This window comes from Mugil cephalus, chromosome 12 (genome assembly GCF_022458985.1).
Source record: "Mugil cephalus isolate CIBA_MC_2020 chromosome 12, CIBA_Mcephalus_1.1, whole genome shotgun sequence".
Classification (NCBI taxonomy): Eukaryota; Metazoa; Chordata; class Actinopteri; order Mugiliformes; family Mugilidae; genus Mugil; species Mugil cephalus.
This window is the reverse complement of record NC_061781.1, coordinates 7325048-7345490: the sequence shown is the minus strand read 5'-3', so window position 1 is coordinate 7345490 and position 20443 is coordinate 7325048. Positions and strand designations below refer to the sequence as shown.

The 20443-nt window shown below is 43.6% G+C and overlaps 1 protein-coding gene across 1 annotated transcript in view; it reads right to left on the bottom strand.

Moving 5' to 3' along the window:
- The window catches only part of ptpn4a (protein tyrosine phosphatase non-receptor type 4a), a 68055-nt gene extending 50622 nt beyond the window's left edge, over positions 1–17433 (bottom strand). The window contains exon 1 of the mRNA XM_047600442.1: positions 16860–17433. The gene's annotated coding sequence lies outside the window, so the exon portion shown is untranslated. The remainder of the gene's footprint in view (positions 1–16859) is intronic.
- Positions 17434–20443: the final 3010 nt, after the last annotated feature.

The following is a 20443-nucleotide window of genomic DNA, read 5'->3' as shown; positions in this document are numbered from 1 at the left end:
TCAGCCGGTGTGGCCTTTGAGTCCATTATGCAAATTACAGTCATCGGTGCCAAGGAGAAGCCATTTACTCATGCGCACAAACAGACACAGAGCCATTCAGAAAATCCAACACCTGTCGCAGAGACTCTCGCTGCATCAAAGACGCAGATAATGGCGGCACCAGCGTCGTCTCCTTCGCATGTCACAAACTCTCTCACGTGTCCTCGCAACGCTGTCACTCAGCTCGCCATCTCCTCCGACCCCCTCGCCCCCCGCGCTTATTAGACGCTTTATGTTTACATTTGCGGGTTTGCTAAACGTTGTCTGGCAGCCTGAGATTCACAGAGCAGCAGCTCGGAAACGTCCCGCTCGCAAGACATTCTCACACACATTTCCACTCGAAGCTGAGACTCACTAGACAAAGGCGGGAGCTCACCTACGGAAACTATTGCGCGCACGTCTCGTCACGTCAACAGCATTATGACAAAAAAAAAAATGTAAAGGGAAAAAAAAAAAAAAAAAAGATGGTCGGCGGTTCTCTTCATGGCATGTGAATACGTTCGCCGACTCCCCTTGATGTTCTGAATTTACATATAGCACAAAGGTCACAGTGGTGACTGGCGAGTGGGGGCACAGAGCCCACATTTTGAGGTTTCCTGCTTTTGACTAACGCTGCAAGTAACAAACGTGCAGCTGCTCTGTAAATTCATTTTAATCTGTCACACTCGAAAAAACTATTTATTCACGGTGTTCAGGCTGAGCAGCAGCAGGACCTCTGCGAAAAAAAATGTATATGTGAAGTTAAAAGAAAGATTTGATGCAAACTGCAGCCGTTTCTTCGACTGACTTCAGCACATGGATCGTGGTTCATATCGGTCTTATTTTACCAATACGCAAGAAGAGTGTAACCATCTCTGGACACAGACCTGTCATGTGGGCTACTTTTTTTTTTATTATTGTCTTACATCTAGGAAGGTCTTTTGAATTCTCCAACAGGATTAATTGCTGAAGAATAAAATGCTATTCAGAGAGATCGCTACCATGTTTATTTAGTAGGAAAAATAATAGGAAATTCGAAATATGAGATGGTTGGGACAGTGTTCCCTCAATCATCCAACAAGAGGCCCTAATGTTGACTCTCACAAACACACAGGAAAAAAAACACAGAAGGCAGAGAGACGGAGATGCAGGTCTGATTAAAGCAGCACATTCTCCTGATTTTTTTTGTTTTTTTTTTCCCTCCCTTTCCTGCTGACACCGGCACCTTCAAATGTTACCAGGGGTCGTGTTCTGAACACGCTGCAGATTTCCACCCATCTAACTCAACCACGCGCATTCCTGCCCCGCCAGCAGGGAGGCCAGGTGTTTCTGTGCCGGGGCCCACGCCCTCCTGCCGCCAGGCAGTCGTTGCTGTTAGGTCAGGTCAGGTTAGGTTGGCGGCGCGGCGCGGCGCGGCTCAGCCACGTGGTTCGAGGACAACTGGCACTTTGGCGTCACACAAATTTCACCTGTGATCATTTGTTTGTTTGTTTTTTATCTGTGAGCTACTGTCTTTGAAAGAGTCATTTTCTCCATTTTCTCTTGGTGAAAACATGGTTTCCAACTATCTCAAAAAACATCAAAATTTTCTGTGAAAGATGCACATGGTGCAAGGTTTTAAAAAATTTGATAGGTTTAAATCTTTAACCACCAATCCAGGCAAACGAGAACAAACAACACAAACATACAGTATGGACAAGAAAACACGTCCACATTCTTGCATCATTGTGCATGAAAGAGACTCTTTTGTATTTTTAAGCGAGTTTCTTCTGTATGATAGTGTGAGTTGATTACAGACAGCGACCTAGATGACACCTACACCTTCAGTGTTGGCCGTACAAGGGCCAAAAAACTCCCCGCCAGAGTCGCGAACAACACTTGGTTGTCTGACACGCTTATAGAGGATTAAAAAAAAAAATGACACAACACATGTACGGCGCATGTCTCAACACGGCTATATTAAGTATTTTAACATCGACGCTCTTCACATGACGAGGTGTCTGTCACAACAGTTTAAAGTCTGAGCAGCCGGTTTGTCTTGAGCAGCTGGGCATCGACGCAACGAACATTAGCGATGATGGAGGGAATTAAGCGGCATTAGGAACTTTGATTGTGTAAAAGCAGCTTTAGCGTAGCCTGAATGCATTAATGTATTTTTAAAATTAGCGAAAGGAAAGAAGGAAGTGGCTTTCTGCCGAGGCAAAATAACACAAGACGTTATTTGGACCAAGGGGTCTGGACTCCTTCCTGGAAAATTAAAAATAAAGGCTATAGCATTAAACACAATAAAAGCAATGGTAATATATTTAACTAACTCCACAAATGGGTTATTGTAAAGCCTGCATACTTTGACACCAAGACAAGACTAAATGAATATATCAAGCTAAAACTAAATCAATCGGTGTTTTACCAAAAAAAAAAAAAAAAAAAAAAAAAAAAACTGAGGGCAGCTTGAGACAAAGGTATGCCAACTACATGATTCACATAATCCCCTGCACCCTCAGGCTGACCCTGGACTCCTATTCTTAGAAGCTATAGCTGCGGCACTCAAACACTAAACCAATTAGAACTCATCAAATTTCAACCCATCTCTTCATCCCCTTCACACGTCTCAAGCATTTTTTCTAAGAAGGTTTTCTATTCTTGTTCTTTGCCGGGAAACAGAATTAGACTGAGGGTTGACATTTAAAATGAAAGTAGCAGCAGGTAGTCGGGGAAAAAAAAGAGTACTAGCGAGAGGCTTTTATGATCAGTCGAGTCCTTTCGAGGAGCTACTACAGTCATTTCCGTGGAAACTTCACAACTCCTGTTGGACATGTGAGTTGTCTTAAAAATGTGACCATGACACCGATCCCGTAACTTGGACAAAACATGGCTCGACTTTGATACTAGGCAAGTGAACTAATGCCCCATACAACTGTCTGATCGGGTAAGTGGAAAATGAACCACCTACTAGTCGTCAACAACGTCATTGGTTAAGTCTGGCCACAAATCAGAGGCTGTGTTTCCAACTATGTGGCAGAAAGCTGATCCATTGTTGGCCCTCTGATTGTTCTACTGACCACCAACCAGAGGGCTCCCATCCTTTGTCAAGTCCTCACTTCCCATAGGTTCGACAAACACTGATAGCATGTGTACTTAGTTAGCAACAAAACCCGTTATCATGATTCTTCAAAAATATGAAAAATGTACTTACGTAAGTGTGGGTATAGCAAAGGAGATAACCATGGATAACCACACACAAAAAAAACTGGTGAAAAGACTGGTTGTTGTTCCAGTGTTTCCCTACGGTAGTGTGGTTGCTAATAACAGCTGTCTCACCTACAGATACCCTATATCAAAAATAAATAAATACATAAATTTAAAGAAGGATTTATTACAGATTAGTAACGTAAGAAGCCTGGATGTGACCAAAGTTGTGAGTCCTCTGGTTGGTGGTCAGCAAGGGTCAATTGCAAGAGGCTGTGTTGGTTTTGGCTTAAAAAAAAAATGTTCTTTCAGCCAAACTAATATTTCCTAAGTGCCAGGCAGACAGAGGCAGCAACATAAAGAGAAAACAGCTCACAATGAAAAACAAGTGTTGCAGGGTTATGAGGCAAAATGACAAAGGATATTTACAGTAAAATTTTTCTTTGTTAGAAATAAGAGCTGAGAACCTTGTGCCTGGTGTTGTATCATGGTCACTGTGTTGCTGATGTTCATTGTTTAATCCCTGTACGACAAAAGAAAAAGCAGAACATCTGCTCCTTTTGGCTTTACGATGAAATGCCTTGAGAACAAATGCGCACTTCTGAGAATTGTTTTTTATGTGTGCGTGTGTGCGTGTGCGTGTGTGTGTGTGTGTGTGTGTGTGTGTGTGTGTGTGTGTGTGTGTGTGTGTGTGTGTGTGTGTGTGCGCCTATAGATGGGACATAATGTAGACTTTAAAAGTCTGCGATGGACAACGTTTTTTACGCTTCACATTCGTCGGGCCCCGCTGCGACACTGGCTACTCCAGAGGAATCAACAGCTTGTTTGTATGATAATTGTGCATAACAAGATGCGCGTGCGTTGGAGAGGTGTTAGTGGATGTCTCTACGAAGAGGGGAAGATAAAGAGGTAGAGGTGGGTGGAACACACTGCGGTTGGTAAACAGGGCCAAAACAGGAAGGCGTAGGCCCACCTGAGAGTCACCTCAGAGCCCGTACTATGTTGCTAGAAAATAAGGTTAGCTGAGACAGCATTTTGTGGCTTTTGTTGCATGTCTTGAGGTATAAAAGGTAGAAATTTGTGTCTGGATTAATCTCATTTAAATGCCACATGAGTTTACTTGGTGGAAAATGCGGGCGACGCTAGCCGCTTAACTCGAGCAGCTTTTATGGGCATCGCTCAAACCCAGCAAAGTGTCACTGTCCCGACGCAGCAGGCAGGGCCATCAGACTGCGATGGGAGCGCGGCGCTTCAGTTACGCATCAAGGCAGCGTTTCATGTGAAGACCTGGCCAGATACACACAAACTCAAAGCAGGTTTCACAAACACGTGTTAAACGGCGCTTGATTTAGCCCGTTGTGCATTAATCTGATTTTACAAAAGAAGATTAATGCAACCCAAGACCTAAATGAGGGCTTAAACGAACCAAAGAAACTGATTCAACCTCAAAGTCCTCCTCCGTCTACGTCTTGACGAGCTGGTGCGTTTCTTTCCTGTGCAAAAACACAATTACTCTGACTCCGGCTGGGCTATAATTTTGGATTTAGTATTACTGGGTTTTATTATCTTTTCATTTTTAACCCACTCTTTGGTGTCACCAAAAAATTAAACCCAAGCGATGCTGTCAAGTTTTTAGGTCTTGACAGTACATTCTTTATCAAGATTAACGCCCACTGGTGTTATGATCTGCATCAGAACAATCAGTTTTTTTAGATCGTTGCACAAATAACAATTTACCAGCTAGCACATTAAAACGCGAGCAGCCACACAGATATCTGTATATCTCTACACGAGGGCCCGCGCAGAGCCGCAGAGGACCTGAGCTAACACACTGCCACAGCTCACAGTGGCAGTTGAGCCGGCGTTAATCAGTCCGTAGGTCTGTTATTGGGCAGAGATTTATGCTCCTGTAATTAATGTGTCTTAGATTAAAGTGTCCAAGAAATGTCATGTATTGTCCTCTTGCTAGCAGCTTCCATGCTGGCACGGAGGCCGAGAGAGGGAAGGCAGAGCGGCCGTGAGTCAGCCAGAGACAGCCCCCTGCCTCATGCTGAAATCAGAGAAACCACAAGAATGTAACAGCTTCTGTTATTATCCCTCCCCGCTGCCTTGCAGCCTGATGGCCTGCCCCAGAAAATACCAGCGAGGCTGCTTCTCTATCGCTCTAACACACACACACACACACACACGCACACACACACACACACACACACACACCACACACACACACACACACACACACACACACACACACACACACTTCTCTCAGGGTATGGCTGCCCATCTTGCTCCATCTCTTTCTGCTCTTTCATGAATTCGTATGCGCACAAAGGACCTGACGGTGCAAAATTCACACACACACACACGCACACACACACGCACACTGCAATTTGCTTTTCCTGCTGAGAACCGCTGCAAACGACAGACGGATCTAGACAAACGCCCGCAGTAAAACCACGCCGACACGCAGTACATGAGTAGCCAGTAGACGAATGGCGAAAGAGACTGAACGCGTTGACAGATGTATGGATTGTCCAATATGTTCTAGCGATATTCGACAACTCCCGCGCTCAGTTCTTGTCGAGGATTCAGGCGTTTCAGTCGATACACAGAAAATTTACCTCCGCGTGTGACTGGATGGTCCTACAACCACTCAGCTTCTCCACCAGCGCCTTAATCGCTATTAACTGTTCGTCCGCAAGTTGCACCGTTGTCGACTTTTTTTTTTTTTTTACAACAGACCAAAGCCCTTCCAAACTATTTGATTGGTCTGGCAGATCTTTGACAGGGGATAAAGAATTTCAAATGGAGAACGCATCCAGACCAAAATTCCTAACTAAAATTTTGTCACCGGGGTAAGTTCTCCGGGCTGACGTCCAGGCTCTTGCAGCATGAGTTTGCAGAAACCCAGAAGGATTTGCAATTTAGTTTACCTGCCTAAATGTGACATTGTTTCACATACTAGCACAAGCTTCAAATAAACAAGATCTTATTTTGTCAAAGATGCAGAGAGTTGCACGTGTAATGGTCACTGCAGTGGACTTAAGACCTTTAAGTGTCACAGAAGGTTGACTCAGCAGCCCCTTGGAGACCTTTTTAGTGATAGCTGCCACTGGTCTTGTTCTACAGTCTGAAACAGTCACAGTCAGTCACAGCAGTGTCTACAAATAGCAGAATAAGGGAACATAGATACAAGCCCACATGGAGTAAGATTAGATCGGTCCCTGTCTGACCTAAACACAAAACATGATGCTATCCAGCCACAGCAATGATAATATGATAAAAAATAAAAAAATTCTGCTAATAATGAACGCTGAGTTTTAATAAAGGTTACTGCCGCTCTGCAATTATGCCTGTTATACAACTTATGTTAAAAAGAAAAGACAAGCCCTTAAATCTGGAAAAGAAATAGAGGTTATATGTAGAAGATATATGTCTGTCATGTTTTGTTCAAATATACACTCACTTGCCAGTTCATTAGGTACACTAGGTAAAATGAAAGCATTCGAATGTGACGATCCTTTAATCTGATCTTCGTGGAGGTATTCAAGGTATGTCTCAAACATCTGAGAGAGCTGTTGATTCAACTTCAGTTGGAATTGCATTATGTTGTAAGGACATGTTTCTGTTATTTTTACAACCCCGTTTTAATCAGTGCACTAGACTACACTGGCAAACTTATATGGTCCAAAATGACCATCCAGTTGATTCAGCACCTTTCTGACGCCGTTTCTACATAAACTGAACATTTCAACGGTCACAAAGGGAGATTTGATGGTAACTATGTATTAAATTGGCGTGATGAATAAATAAATAACAGCACAGTTTGCACAGTGTCAAACATTTTCGTTGCCTCAAATTCTGACCTGCGAAGACGCTGCTTTGAGGAAGGGATAATTCCTATCCCCGGGCTGCGAGTTGAAGTTGAGAGACGTTGAGGCAGGCCCAGATGTCAACAAAATAGCAGAGCAGCTAAGGCGCGTTGTCAACCTTTTCCCTCTCGCCTCGCTCCTCGGCATCGCTTCTTGTGCAACATTGTCACAGCACACATTTGGCATATGCCCACTGGAAAATTACGGACGGCCAGGGTTTACTAACAGCTTGCTGGTCATGTGGTGATATGATTCATAAAAAAATGATGCTAATGAAAAAAGAAAAAGATCTCCCGGGAAAAAACAAGCTAGGTTTCAGTGTGTAAACTGTTGATGTACCAGAAATAACCCCGCACAAAAACACGCTGCACGAATCAAAAGGAACGACAGGAAGCGAAAAAGTTTAGAGACGCGGTAACCAACGACAACGGGGTTTGTTTGCTTTTTATTATTATTACACAGCGGAACCTAAATGTGGGCCTCAGATCTGAGAAACGTTGGATGCGATTCTCATAGACGGAGACGCGGCAGAACGAGGAGTGCCACACACTTCACACTGCGACCCACTGTTCTTAAGCAACTGTGTCCTTTGACCTCCCGAGGTATTCAAGGCTCTTTAAGCAGCTGTTTCAAAGGGAGACCTGGGGATCTGAAGCCAACACACACACACACACACACACACACTCACAAACTCTGCTCAGGTTACACAAGCAGCAGGTCTACAACTCTTTGCTGAGCACATCAAAATACAACAATAATTTCCTATTGCTGTATTTTGGATGTACGAGTAAATGCACATAGAAGCGCTTATGTGGCAGCGTACAGTATATCCATGTTGGGAGAGAATGGGATGGGTGATGGGTGATGGGTGAAGGAAAAAAGAACAGGCCAAAACACGCACTGGAGCATAGCTATTGAGTAAAGTGTGAGCAGCCAGCTGTACTCGCATACCTGAGGTGCGTAAAGATGGGGGTGGGGCTGCATTGGAGAGGAGCCCTCTCTTTCAGGTAAAAAATGTTTTAGATTTAATACCCAGTAGCATCATAATTGAATAATATGATACCCAGTTGTTGCTGCTAGGATATATTTTAGCATTCATCACAGCATTGTAACTTTGTACAGTAGAATCTCAAGCAAATCCGTTCACTAATTCATCAGACTGCTGCAGTGCTTTATTTTGACAAGTCTAACCTGGTCCCGTTTGGCCTTCTACTACAGATTTAAAAATAGTTAAAGCCCAAATTCAACATTCAACATGTTTAATTGACGACTCAGGACGGAGGAGAATGGTTACGACCGACAACACAACTCATTCAAGAGAGGAGAGGATGGGATACAGCAACAGAGACAACCCAGTCACCTGGTCTCAGGATTTTTGTGACATTCGGGTTCATTTTTGTTTCTATTTCCTGCTTCACTTTCGACAGGGTTCATACAAATGTTCTCCACGGCCCTTCACTTAACATTTCTTCAATGTATTACACCTATATTGATCCAAAACAATCAATACGATAATGACGGAGATGAAGAAGCAGCCTGAAATACGGAAGCAGAAATACGTTAACAAACAAGCGGACCAATCATAGCATCTGCATCAGCTTGTCACAGAAGTCTAAATAGCCTATTAGAACCCCTTAGTACCAACCAGCGCCTACCTCAGCACACATACTCGGATGGCTACTTCCAGCATCCACCAGGTTACAAAATTAAAATTATTTTAAACTGGTTTCTTGAATGTTATGATGAGTTCACTGTACTGCCAGAAAGGCTCCACAGTCACCAGGTCTCAATCAAAATGAGCACCTCTGGGATGTGGTGGAACGGGAGATTCGCATCATGGATGTACAGTCGACAAACGCAGCAACTGTCGTGTCAACATGGACCAAAGTCTCTAAGAAATATTCTCAGCACTTTGTTGATCAATTCCATGACAAATCAAGGCAGCGCTGAAGACAAAAGAGGGTTCAACCTGGTGAATTAACATATGAGTCAGCCCACTAAACTAAACTGAATCACATGGTGTCAGTCCAATGTCATCCGCAAAACCTGGGAGTTACAGATTATATGTAAGTGGAAGCAAACCAAACCTGCTTCATGTACTCCACCCGTCTGTTAATGCTACACACCTGCCCACCTGCGCGGCCCCTTTTTCCTCCACTGATCCCATGGCCATCCCTGCAACCATCACTTCATACCCAGTGATGATCATCGATTCTGTTAATCCTTTAATGTCTTTATGTTACACTCTCATAATCTGACCACTGGCATGCTAGCTCCATGTCACAGCCACTGCACCATAATCTAGCTCGCTTTATCCCCTGGCTCTGATGGCATAAGCTAGTCCTGCATCTTTTCGGAAACTGGGTTAGAACACACAAGTGACTCATTAAAGGGACGATAAAGGATGATGAATTGCAAAAGATATCCGGAGCCACTCGCCAAGGTCTACACAGGTGCAGGAAAGTGGAGTAAAAAAATGTTTTTTTCTTCAATGAGTTTGAACATTTGAATTAATGTTGTAGATTTTCTGCTGAACAATTAAACATTTCACACGCGGTTTCCTATGCATTTATTTCCAGAAGCAGATTAAGAGCTTTTCCGCTCCATAACAGAGGGGATGCATTTCATAACTAGTTTCATAACTTGTTTCCCTTTTCCCCAAGTGACCTTTACTGTACGCTCCTCTGAGAGCTACTTTTGATAAGAGCTGTACTCTAGTAAACGTTATCTCACTGCTCCCAGTGGGAAACAACAATGACAGTCCTTTCATAATCCTGGCTGGTCTGATGTAATGATACTGAACGATGGCCACAGAAAACCTTGGGCTGGCTTTGCAAAGACAGACGCCCACTAAGGCTTAGAGCTAATAGTAAGACTCCAGGCTCCAAATGTGTCTGTTGCACAAAGAAGGACTGATTTCCTTAAACTCTGAGAAGTTAAGACGTTTTTAACTGAAACAATTATAGCTGACTGCACCTTCAAACCACCACATCTGATAAGCAGAAAACTCAAAATTGCCAAACTTTCAGCAAAAGAATGTCAACCCCCTATTTGGAGCGACGGCAATAAATAATAATAATAATCGCCATCGAGATATGCTGTGATAGCTTTGTCTGAGAAAAGAAAATATTTAAAAGAGAAATCCTAAAACGGGAGGAGGACGGCCAGACGCTGCGGAAACGTGCTGGAGATAAACAGTGGGCAGTGGCCTCTGTTTGGGGAGATAAACTGCTGATGGGAAACTGTTTGTGGGGTTAACAGTGATGCTCCTGCTGGCATTTCCTCCACCCACATCACATAAGGGCTGGCAGCGACAGCAGCCCGCAAAGGCAGCAGCGAGAGGCGGAGGCCAACGATGGCCGAGAGGTGAACGCAGGAAACGTTAGAAAGCAACAATTTGTTCGTTACTTAAATTTTGTGACAGGAAAACGGTTTCACTTTGTGGCAGTTACTCTGGTGTGCGGATATGACCACTAACCCGGTTAGCAGGTATTATATTGTGGGTAACTCTTCAGGCTTAAAATAACACCGTGTGTAGCCTCTGAAACCGGTCTGATTTTCATTAGAAGTGAAAACACACATAATGTTACAGACAAATGTTCTTGTTATATTTAACAACATGGATTTCCAAGAATCGGTGAATCAGTAACTCAGAATTAGCTTTCTACGGTGAGAAAGTTTACAGTAAATGACGTTGTGAACGATGTGAACGATGGTCGACCATTCACACATGTTGGGGGGTCAGTGACCCTGATCTGACCGATTTTTACCGACATTGCCACCGATAACACATTACCACTGATACACACATAAGACCAGCTGTTGCTGGAGACTTCATGGTGAGTTCAAGTGAAACTTTTTTTGCCCAACCACAAGCAACATGAGGTGAGGTCGCAGCCGGCCTTTGTTGCAGATTATTCTTTAAAGTTGTTTGCCGAACATGCTGAACTAAGTCATCTGGATAGAACACATGAATACTTTTGATCATTTTCTCAGTTAAGCAAATATTTATCCTTTTTTTAAAAAAAAAATGTCAATCAGTGATATTAATGTTCTTATTGTTCAGCCAACATTTCAAAACCTAAAGATCTTCAATTAATTATAATTATAATGAATAAAGAGAATAAAATCCAATTTAAATCAATGATTAATCAATCATTAAATATACCCCTATTGTTTCTCTCTTCACAAAGGACTGGAGTAATTGCTGGAGCTCTACAAAGCGTTTGCTGTGTGCGTTGAAGATGTAGGGGGTCTGTATCTAGCTCCCCTATGGCTGGATAACATGCTGCTCCAGCTAATCAAACCATTATGACTGCCAGCTAACTGAGAACACCATTACCATAATTTGCAGTATCATCTGATTAGTTATGCATGATCCAGATACGGCAGCAGAGAGAGAGGAAAAACCGAGTGGGGGATAGAAGAGGTGACCTCTGCCTGATCTGACAATATGTCTAAAATAAATGGAGAAGAAAAGGAAAAAGACACAAGAAAGGAGGTCAGCTACTTCTAATTTTTTCAAGGTTCCTTTAAGAGAAGCTGACTACATTACTAAACTGTTCAACTATGCATTTAGCAATTATAACATAACCCTAAAGTAAGGGAGCCCCTGTCAGAGCGGAATTCATCTATCCTTTTCCACAACGCCACAATTATTTTTTATCACCACGTTCACAGGCAAAAAATCATTTTTATTCTTGTCTTCAAATGGTGTATGTAACTACACTCGTTGCCACGTTAGCGCGACTTTGAGTCGAATTACTGAAAGCCCGACAAGACACATCCACATTTGATAGGCACTGTTTGCAACAAATCACAACTTAATGTATCACCATCGATCAGCTTTCCCATTTTGGAAGTCTAGATCTGTCCAGGCACCTTCGTCTTTGGCATTCTGCGGCCGTGGTATCTTGCACCGAATAAACACAGCTGTGTTTGGAGCTTTGGAGACGATTTTTTGCTAAAAAGTCGTGCCATGTCCGCCCCAGCAACAGACCACTAACTAGCTGCCTCTCTGGCTGGATGTCTGTGTGGATGGCTGTTGGGCCAAAGACTGCCAGTCAGACAGACTGACGGAACGGTAGCTCAGAACAACCATGGTGATGGTGCAAAGAGATGACCACTATTTTGGCATCTATCTATCTCTCAAACAAATTAAGAAATAAACAGGCACAGTATCGCAGACTACTTGTAAGTATCATCAATTTGTAAGCCTGAGAACTGGATAATTAAATTATTAATTTGGGAATGGGATTTCAATAATTCACTCTGCAGCACTAGATTGAGAGCATATATGGATTCAGAAAGAGTCGGGGAAAACTAGGATAACAAAAGTGAAAGTTTGCCACCGGGCTTTTTCCACAGTCTCCGGCAATAATTCCAAACCTACCGATATAAGATATGTAAACGCTGACATCTTTAAAGCCTGATAAAGTATCTCGCCTGCAGCACCCAGCGAGCAGTCTTCTAACCAACACTGTTAGTTAACACCAATAATAAGCTGTCAGCACTGTGGAGCACCCCGCTGAGTGGTTGGGTGTGCCTTTCCAGCGTTGAGACTAAGGAAAAGTAAGCTGCAAGACAGAGATAGAGAGAAAACGGGAAGAGCAGAGAAAAATCTAGGCAAAGACACGAGAATCCCCATAAGAATGGAAGATCAATTTGTCTTTATCCACAGCAAAAGAAGTAGGCCTATTAACCACCGACCAAGAGTCTTTGAGGTAGGACTAGGGATGTCCCAATAAAGTTTTTTGGCCCCCAATCTGGTACCAATCTCTTAATATTCAGTACTGACTGTTCTGAGTCTCGATCCAATCTTTAACTATATTTCCTGACAGCATTTCTTATCTTACTTGTTTTCTGGTAGGTCTTGCTGAGTAGCAAGAAGTAAAGAGGTGTGTCAAAGATGATCTAGCGAGGAGATGGTAGCTCGTACCTTGGTTCCAGAAGTTCCAATGGGCAGTAAAAACCTGTGTTCTCCAGTTCCATAACCTGTGTAAACCTTCCCTGAAATAGTTTTTTCTTAACACTGTCTCCAGGAAATTTTTCTCTTTTCAATGCTTGTTGTGTTTTCAGGCTTTACCTTGGTGTTCGCATACTCTGTTTTGTTTTGAGTTATTTGGCACCAAGTCTAGTTGGTACTATTGAATGATGATCTCTTTCTACCACCCCGCCAAACATTCACATTGCGCAATTTACAAATTGCAGTCTGACTGACTTCATTTTCCCGGGCAAAGTTATTTTATACAGCAGACATGTTTATTCATGTGATTCTTGGAGAAGAAGAAGCCTTCGTCTTCTTCGCTTTCTTTTTGGTAGTTTTGGCACTAGCCTACCGTCATTAAAACAGAAGAGGAAGAATCCGTTTTTACGCTACAGGGATGTGGTTGTGGTTTTGGAGATACCAATCTCCTGATACCCATCGACATCCCTAGAAAGGACTCCTCAAACCGAACCCTAAGAACTACTGGCACGAAGGCCGACTGTGACATCACCTCAAGTAGCCTGTGTCAGCTGGCACATATGTTCTGGATCTGTGTGAAAGGAAACAAATCTTGAGCTAACCGAACACGTCACTATTAGTTGGGAGGCGCCAGAAAGAGCTGGTCTCTCCCAATTCGTGCTGCTCAGTTGGTCTACTTTCTATTAATTCTAGATTCGACATGAGGAATCTTCATAACCCTGCAGACATGGGCCAACGGAGCAAGATGCACCGACCATCGGCTGGGTGTGCCATGGCCCTTAAACATACTGGGTCACACAAATTCATTCTGTACTTCTAACCCATCAGTGTATACACACCTCTCCTACACTGGTGAGGACAATGTCAGACCTTTGACCACTCTGCTATCCGGGCCAGTTTATGATGAACGAGAAGCCTGTCATTTTAACGCATCTTCTCTGCAGCCACCATTCAAACTGGCAAGATGACAAAGTGAGAGGTCTAAGGACGCATGGACATGCATCTGCTGCACGTGCTACCCTCCTACATGGCCGCTAATGAAACAGGGTACTGCTTGCACCCATGATCCAAAGAGGTTAACATGAAGTGCTGGACGCGAAGCAAAATTATTCAGCACAGTTCCTCTTTAATAATTTATAGATGGTATAGAGAAGAAATCCATCACAAAACTCAGATGGCAATCTGATTCGTGCTGTCAGTTACTAAAACTGTTAAAGCTAACAGGGTGCATAATTTACAGACCTCCCGTCTATACCTCCAGACTGAGACTAATTTAAACTAAAGGCAACTGGCTTGAATCATTAGTCAGCTTGTCTGTGTAAGTACAATTTACCTCAGAGTCGTATGAAGAGGTGAGCCTGAATGAGGTGCCTTGGGATGTGATGGTGCCACCTGACTCGAAACCTGCTCCCATGGGATCCCGCTGCCCCCTGCTAACATGTGCAGTTTATCCCAATTGCCCTTGCCACACCTGCGCCCCTTCTGTCTTTCTCTTTTTACTATCTACCCTCACAATTTTGGTGTACAGGATAGGGATGGCAGGTTCAGGTGCGCTTCTCGAGTCAGGCGGTGCCACTGCCACAGGCAGTTCAGTCTTCACCAGCTGAGTCCATTCACTCCTGAAACCCAGTACTCCTGTAGCGTTGTTGCAGAGCCACAGGCATTTGAAGTTCAGCTCAAGATGCTCCTCGCTGCACCATTTATGAATTTATAATGTACATGAAAATAAAGGTGGCATGAGTGCATTTGCCTTTCATGAAACACAAACTTTGCTCTGCCTCATTTAGTCGTGTTTAGGTGCAGCAGCGCAGCCTCCACTCCTTCTAAACGTTTCTCCCAGCAACAATGGAATTCCCTTTCATAATGAAGGACGGAGCCTTGAAACCAATCTGGATACTCGACTCTTCAATTTTCACGCTAGCTGAGCAGAGTTTTATTTGAGCTATTAGATTGCTTTTATTGATTTAAACAACTATCAACATATATTTAAATGTCACAATTACATTATAATTGGGGCAGATAAGGCTCGGTAGGTTGAGCAGGGTTGTCCACAAACCAGAGGATTCCCCAGGTTGCTTGTTTCAACGAATGCATGATGGGACTTTAAAGCGTTTCGAGTACTGACAGATAGAAAATATTCTGCTACCTGCATTAGAGAGCAAGTCTGGAATCAGTGAGCTGAAACATCATGTCATGTGGGACGATACGGACCGTACAAGTCTGTGTCAAGCACTTTTCAGACGAGTCTTATGTAAAAGTAATCCCTGATATCGTAGCTTAACATACGATACATTGGCAGTCGGCAGCCTGGAATGGGTGTCCCATATCAAAAAAAAAAAAAAAAAAATGTGCAGCATGACAGACCTAATTCCCAAGATAAGTAGTTCAGCTCCAGCAACCACCATCCTCAGTCAGGGATTCCCGCATGCACTCAGGTCCAGACCAACCACAAACCAACGCTAGCGCAGATACTCCTCTGGACCACCCATCTGTTTTTGTGTTTACAGGGATTCATTCAGAAACAAATACTGCAAAAAAAGAGGGGCTCTCGAGAAAACAATGGAAGCCGTTGTTTAGGTAAGAAAGGATGTGGTCGGGGACCAGATCCCTGGATTTTTGATGTGGAGATCACGGCCACTGGACTTCATTCACAGTTCCTTAAGACCCTACTCGGGGTCAGCTATGGCATAAGTAATTTCACAGCTCAGATAGCGGAACATGGGCCAAAAAAAAAGGAGGAAGGGAGGCTAGACAAACAGGACAGAGCAGAGTCCATATGATCCAAGAACCGACCGAGACCCAAAAGATGTGGCACGGATGGAGGAGGATTACGTCATCGAAAAGGAGAAAAGGAGGACGCCTCATCACAGCAAAGCCTCACATCCATTACTTGACACCACACCGCTGACTGTTTCTAACAATTATCTCAGCACGAGAAGAAAAAGAAGAAGAAGTAAGAGGAAGAAAAAAAAAAAACAACGAATGCATGCACGGGCAACTACAGAGCAGGGTCTCGGTAAGCGGCTTATCCACGCAGGCCCTCCCGTGTGTCGTTTCTAGATATGTGACATGTACACCAGAGCAGCTGGAACGAGCGGAGCTTATTTCACAAACGCAACAACTCTGAATCCGCTGCCTGTTCTCCCCCCTGTACGGGCTCGCTCCGCTCGGTCAAAGTCCGGCGCCCGAACCCAAGTCGCGCAATAATCACTAATTAATGTGCGTTAAATGATATATGCGTGACATATTTAAAGCCACATCCACACCGAGAGCGACGCGGCGCCGCTTCATGGATCGCCAACTTGAGTCAGTGATTAAATGGCTCGTATGAATGAGCCATTAAGGACTTGTTTAAAATTTAAAAAAAAAAATAAAAAAAAAAGAAGAAGAAGAAATAAATACACCCACGTCGAATACGCCGAGCGCCAAATGTTTTAATTATTAAATAAAGCTTTACATTAATAGGATTGGCTTCTGTTTCTCGGCTACGTAAAGTAAGCTTGGAGATATTGAATGGGCTAAGAAACAGCTAGCTGGCGAGCTACAGAATAAAATACGCCGTTTGAGGGTTTCTCCTTCTTTTTGGGAGACCCCAAGCGAACAGACACGAGTGTAATTGCGAACCGAGCCATTTGGAAGAGAGTTACCGCGACGTAGCTCCCGAACATCGGTCGTTTTAGCCGTGCGGAGAGCAACTTGGATAAAAGTGACAGCGCTACGCTAAGCTAGCCAACGTCAGCTGGCCGTGAAAGAAGCTGGTGGCCTGTGAATGGGGTGTCTTTTTTTTCTTTTTCTTTTTCTTTTTTCCTTCTTACCGTCATAAACTGCTCCAGGGGCGTCCAGTTTTTAAGGAATAGAATCTTATCAGTACGAGGAAATGGTTTGTGCAGGGGCGACGTAGCCCGAACATCCAAGATCAGTTCACCCACTGGAGCCGATGGGACCGGGGCATCGTCGCTATCACAGTCTTCATCAGCACTCGGAGCTCGCCCGCCGCTTCACACACATCCATCCAGCAGAGCGGGGCCTCCTCCGGGCTCGACCATGCGACTGCCTCGGCGACGACGGATAATCCACAAGCCAGGAGCCCCCGCAGTAACCATTGGCTAGACGCGGCGACTAGCAGTCATTTCGGGTCGTCAGGACGAGAAATATAATCCCACGTACGCGTTAAAAAAAAATGAAAAATAATAGAAAGGATTGCGAATGGGCAAAGACGTTAAACGTGAACGGCACTCTACGTGAAATCAAAATACGGGCAAATGTGGCGTTTCTGACTCTTCCCGACGTGAGCCCGTCCCTTGTTGTCAGCCTTGCCTTGGTTTCTCTCTCTCTCTCTCTGCAGCTGCTGCTTTGACTGCTCCTCCGTCTGCCTTCTTGCAGTACAGCAGCGACCGGGGATACCGACGTAATGGCGCAAACCGAACGCACAGAGGGCGGGGCTATGGAGCGGGAGGCGCGCTGTTTGTCTGCGAGCGCACCCCGGCAGTGAGTTGAACTGCTGCCAAGTGAAATCTTATCTTAGACAGTTTTTATACAGCCAAATGTTGGCATTTGGTCAGTGTTATTGGGAGCCGACTAAGCTATTATTTGTTTATTTAAGCCATTATTTATTTTTATTTTATCTTTCTTATTTACTCGCGGCCCTCTTCTGCAACAGTGACCAATGTGTTTTCCCCTGTGGATCGTTCAAATCTAAGTGTGGGTCTAAGTAATGTCCTGAATAATAATCACAACTGGCAGCATGAGCTGCAAGAACATAAGAATAACAGCTTGTTATGGTCATTGCCCAGTGAAAAACAACAAAATATAGTTTGGCAGCTCTTCGGTTCGGGAGCAATAAAAAATAGAAACTATAGCAGCATATACACAATAAAATACAGTATATAGAATAAAATACCCAGTAGCACGCAAATGAATGTAATTGGTGAGGGGGGGGGGAGCAGCATTTAAAACAGTAAGCAGTTGAACAGTAGTGCAAATAGGCAATCACAGCTTTGAATATTTATTTTTGATTTAAACACGCCACAGTTGTCTGTACAACTACAAATGCAGTCATTTTAATTTTAAAACCCCCCCAGCTAACTTATTTTACAGCCAGCAGCATTAGAGCTGTGTATATTATTATATTATTCCCTGTAAGCATTTTTATTGGCTGCAAGCTATTTTCATCTTGCATTTTACTTTGAAAGGAGAATTTTGGAATGAAACCACTATCCAGTGTTATTAGGAAAATGCCTCTCTCTTTTTTTTTTTTTTTTAAATCTGTCTCTTTCATTTCAAGTCCAAGCCTGTCCATTCAAGCCGAATGAATCCGCAGCCCGGTCATTCATGAACGCCATAAAAGAACGAGGATCTCGTACTGTGAGCCCGGTAACGTGGGCTGTACTGACCTCAAGTGGCTCAAAAAGAAACGCACCACAATGCAACAAACAATGGGCCATTGTACACACAACTGAGTGGGGCTGAGTATACAATGAGGTAAGCTGATGAAGCGTAGTGCCGAGGACAAGACAATAAACCCAGTGTTGTTGATGTTGTGCATATTTCAAAAGACACTTTGTAGTTGGGAAAATGATGGAGTAGATCAACCAGTTCAGGGGTTGATCTACTGAATGAAGGAATGTCCAATCCTTTTTTTTTTATCATTCCTCACCATCGTATGACCTGATACAAGTTTATTTTAGAAAAACAATAAAATGTGTCAGAACACACAATCCGCTGCATGACAGTGAGTTGTAACTAATCCATTATCTTGCTCAAGGGGACTAAGGCAAGGAGGATGGTTGCTGTCAGAGAACAATGTGCCCAAGCTTTCCCGAGTAGGAACACTTCTTCTGTAACAGCACTTCTCCTGACTTCATGCTCCTTTGTGTCCGGATATTATCACAACATGCGCCCTCACAGTGAAAACGCGAAAACATTGGCAACGTTATTCATTACACGCTTCTATATTTAGTTCATTCCACAGGGTGCGATGTTGGAGACGTAATTAAAGCACCGCATCTGAACCTTGTTACTATGCAGACCGATGACCTGAGGGAGTTTTTAGTGCTACATGGATTCTGCGTTACCATCAGCTGCATATTAAGATCACAATCACTTAACAGTTTAGTTCAGGTCATGGAAATGATCGGCCTTTTGAGTGGTACTCTCTAAATGTTTTTTATTATGACCCCGCAGGAATAAAAGAAAAAGAGAGAGAGAGACACACACAACCATTCACACTCACACCTATGGTCAGTTTAGAAACACACAGACACAGAGAGAACATGCAAACTCCACACAGAAAGGCCGGAGGTCGACCGATGGATTCAAATCTAGAACCTTATTGCTGTGGCATCAGTGCTAAACACCACCCTTCAATCATTCATTTATTCACTATCTATTACCACTTGTTTTCTTGAGCAGGGGTGCCAAACCCATTTAGTAGATAACAGAATAATAACCCATCAGTAATGACAACTTCTGATTTTTTCCATTTCTTTTAGTGCCAAGAAGAACAGGTCAATTAGGAGAATGTTTACATTTAATAAAATATCCTATAAAAAAAATAAGGATAAATAAATATTAAGTATAATTTGGGTTCATTGCTGTCAGCTGTCTGGTCCTGGGTCTCTGTGTTGTGTTCTGTCCACTGCTTTTTCTAAAGCACTGGATAAATTAGGGATAGAAGCCTTCCATGTAATTCCATGTAAGTCCAGATTAGACCCTCTGGCTGCTGCTTTTGGCCCACAGGCCGTATGTTTGACACCAGCGCTCTAGAGGGTCATGTGGGGGGCTGGATCCTATCCCAGCCATCATTGGGCAAGAAGCGGGGTACACCCTGGACAGGTCGCTATTCAGGCTACGGCCAGTTTAGACTCACCAGTTCACCTCTGTTTGACACTACTACAACTAAACTACTTTGTTCAAGCTGGCATCCTTAAGTGCCTCCCATCATCCTCTTGCGGTGACCTAATGGACTGCCATTCTGCAGTTTTCCCTTGGTTAGTAGCAGCAGTAGTTGTTCATGGTGTTACTGCCTCACAGTAAGATATCTTTCATATTGAATAATTATCTGAGCCTTACAGTCCAGTCAGTCACTTCTGGTGGTAATTCAGGCTAGTTAATGATGCCCCTTGCCATCAGTGTGAAATAGTTAATCTGTGTTTCAGTGATGCACACAGTCATCAGATCAAATTACTGTGGGTCTAAAGCATGTGAGAAGGAGTATGTGGTCAATTCCTTCTCACTTGCTGCATGTGGTCAACTTAGCCACGTTTACACTATTCGACCAACAGGGGGCTCCGTGGACCACAGAGTCATGCTGCTACACTGATAAAAAATAAAATCCATTTTTGTGCGAGTCCAATTCGTATTCTAGTTAGAAAGTTGAAACATTTATTCTGCATATCAG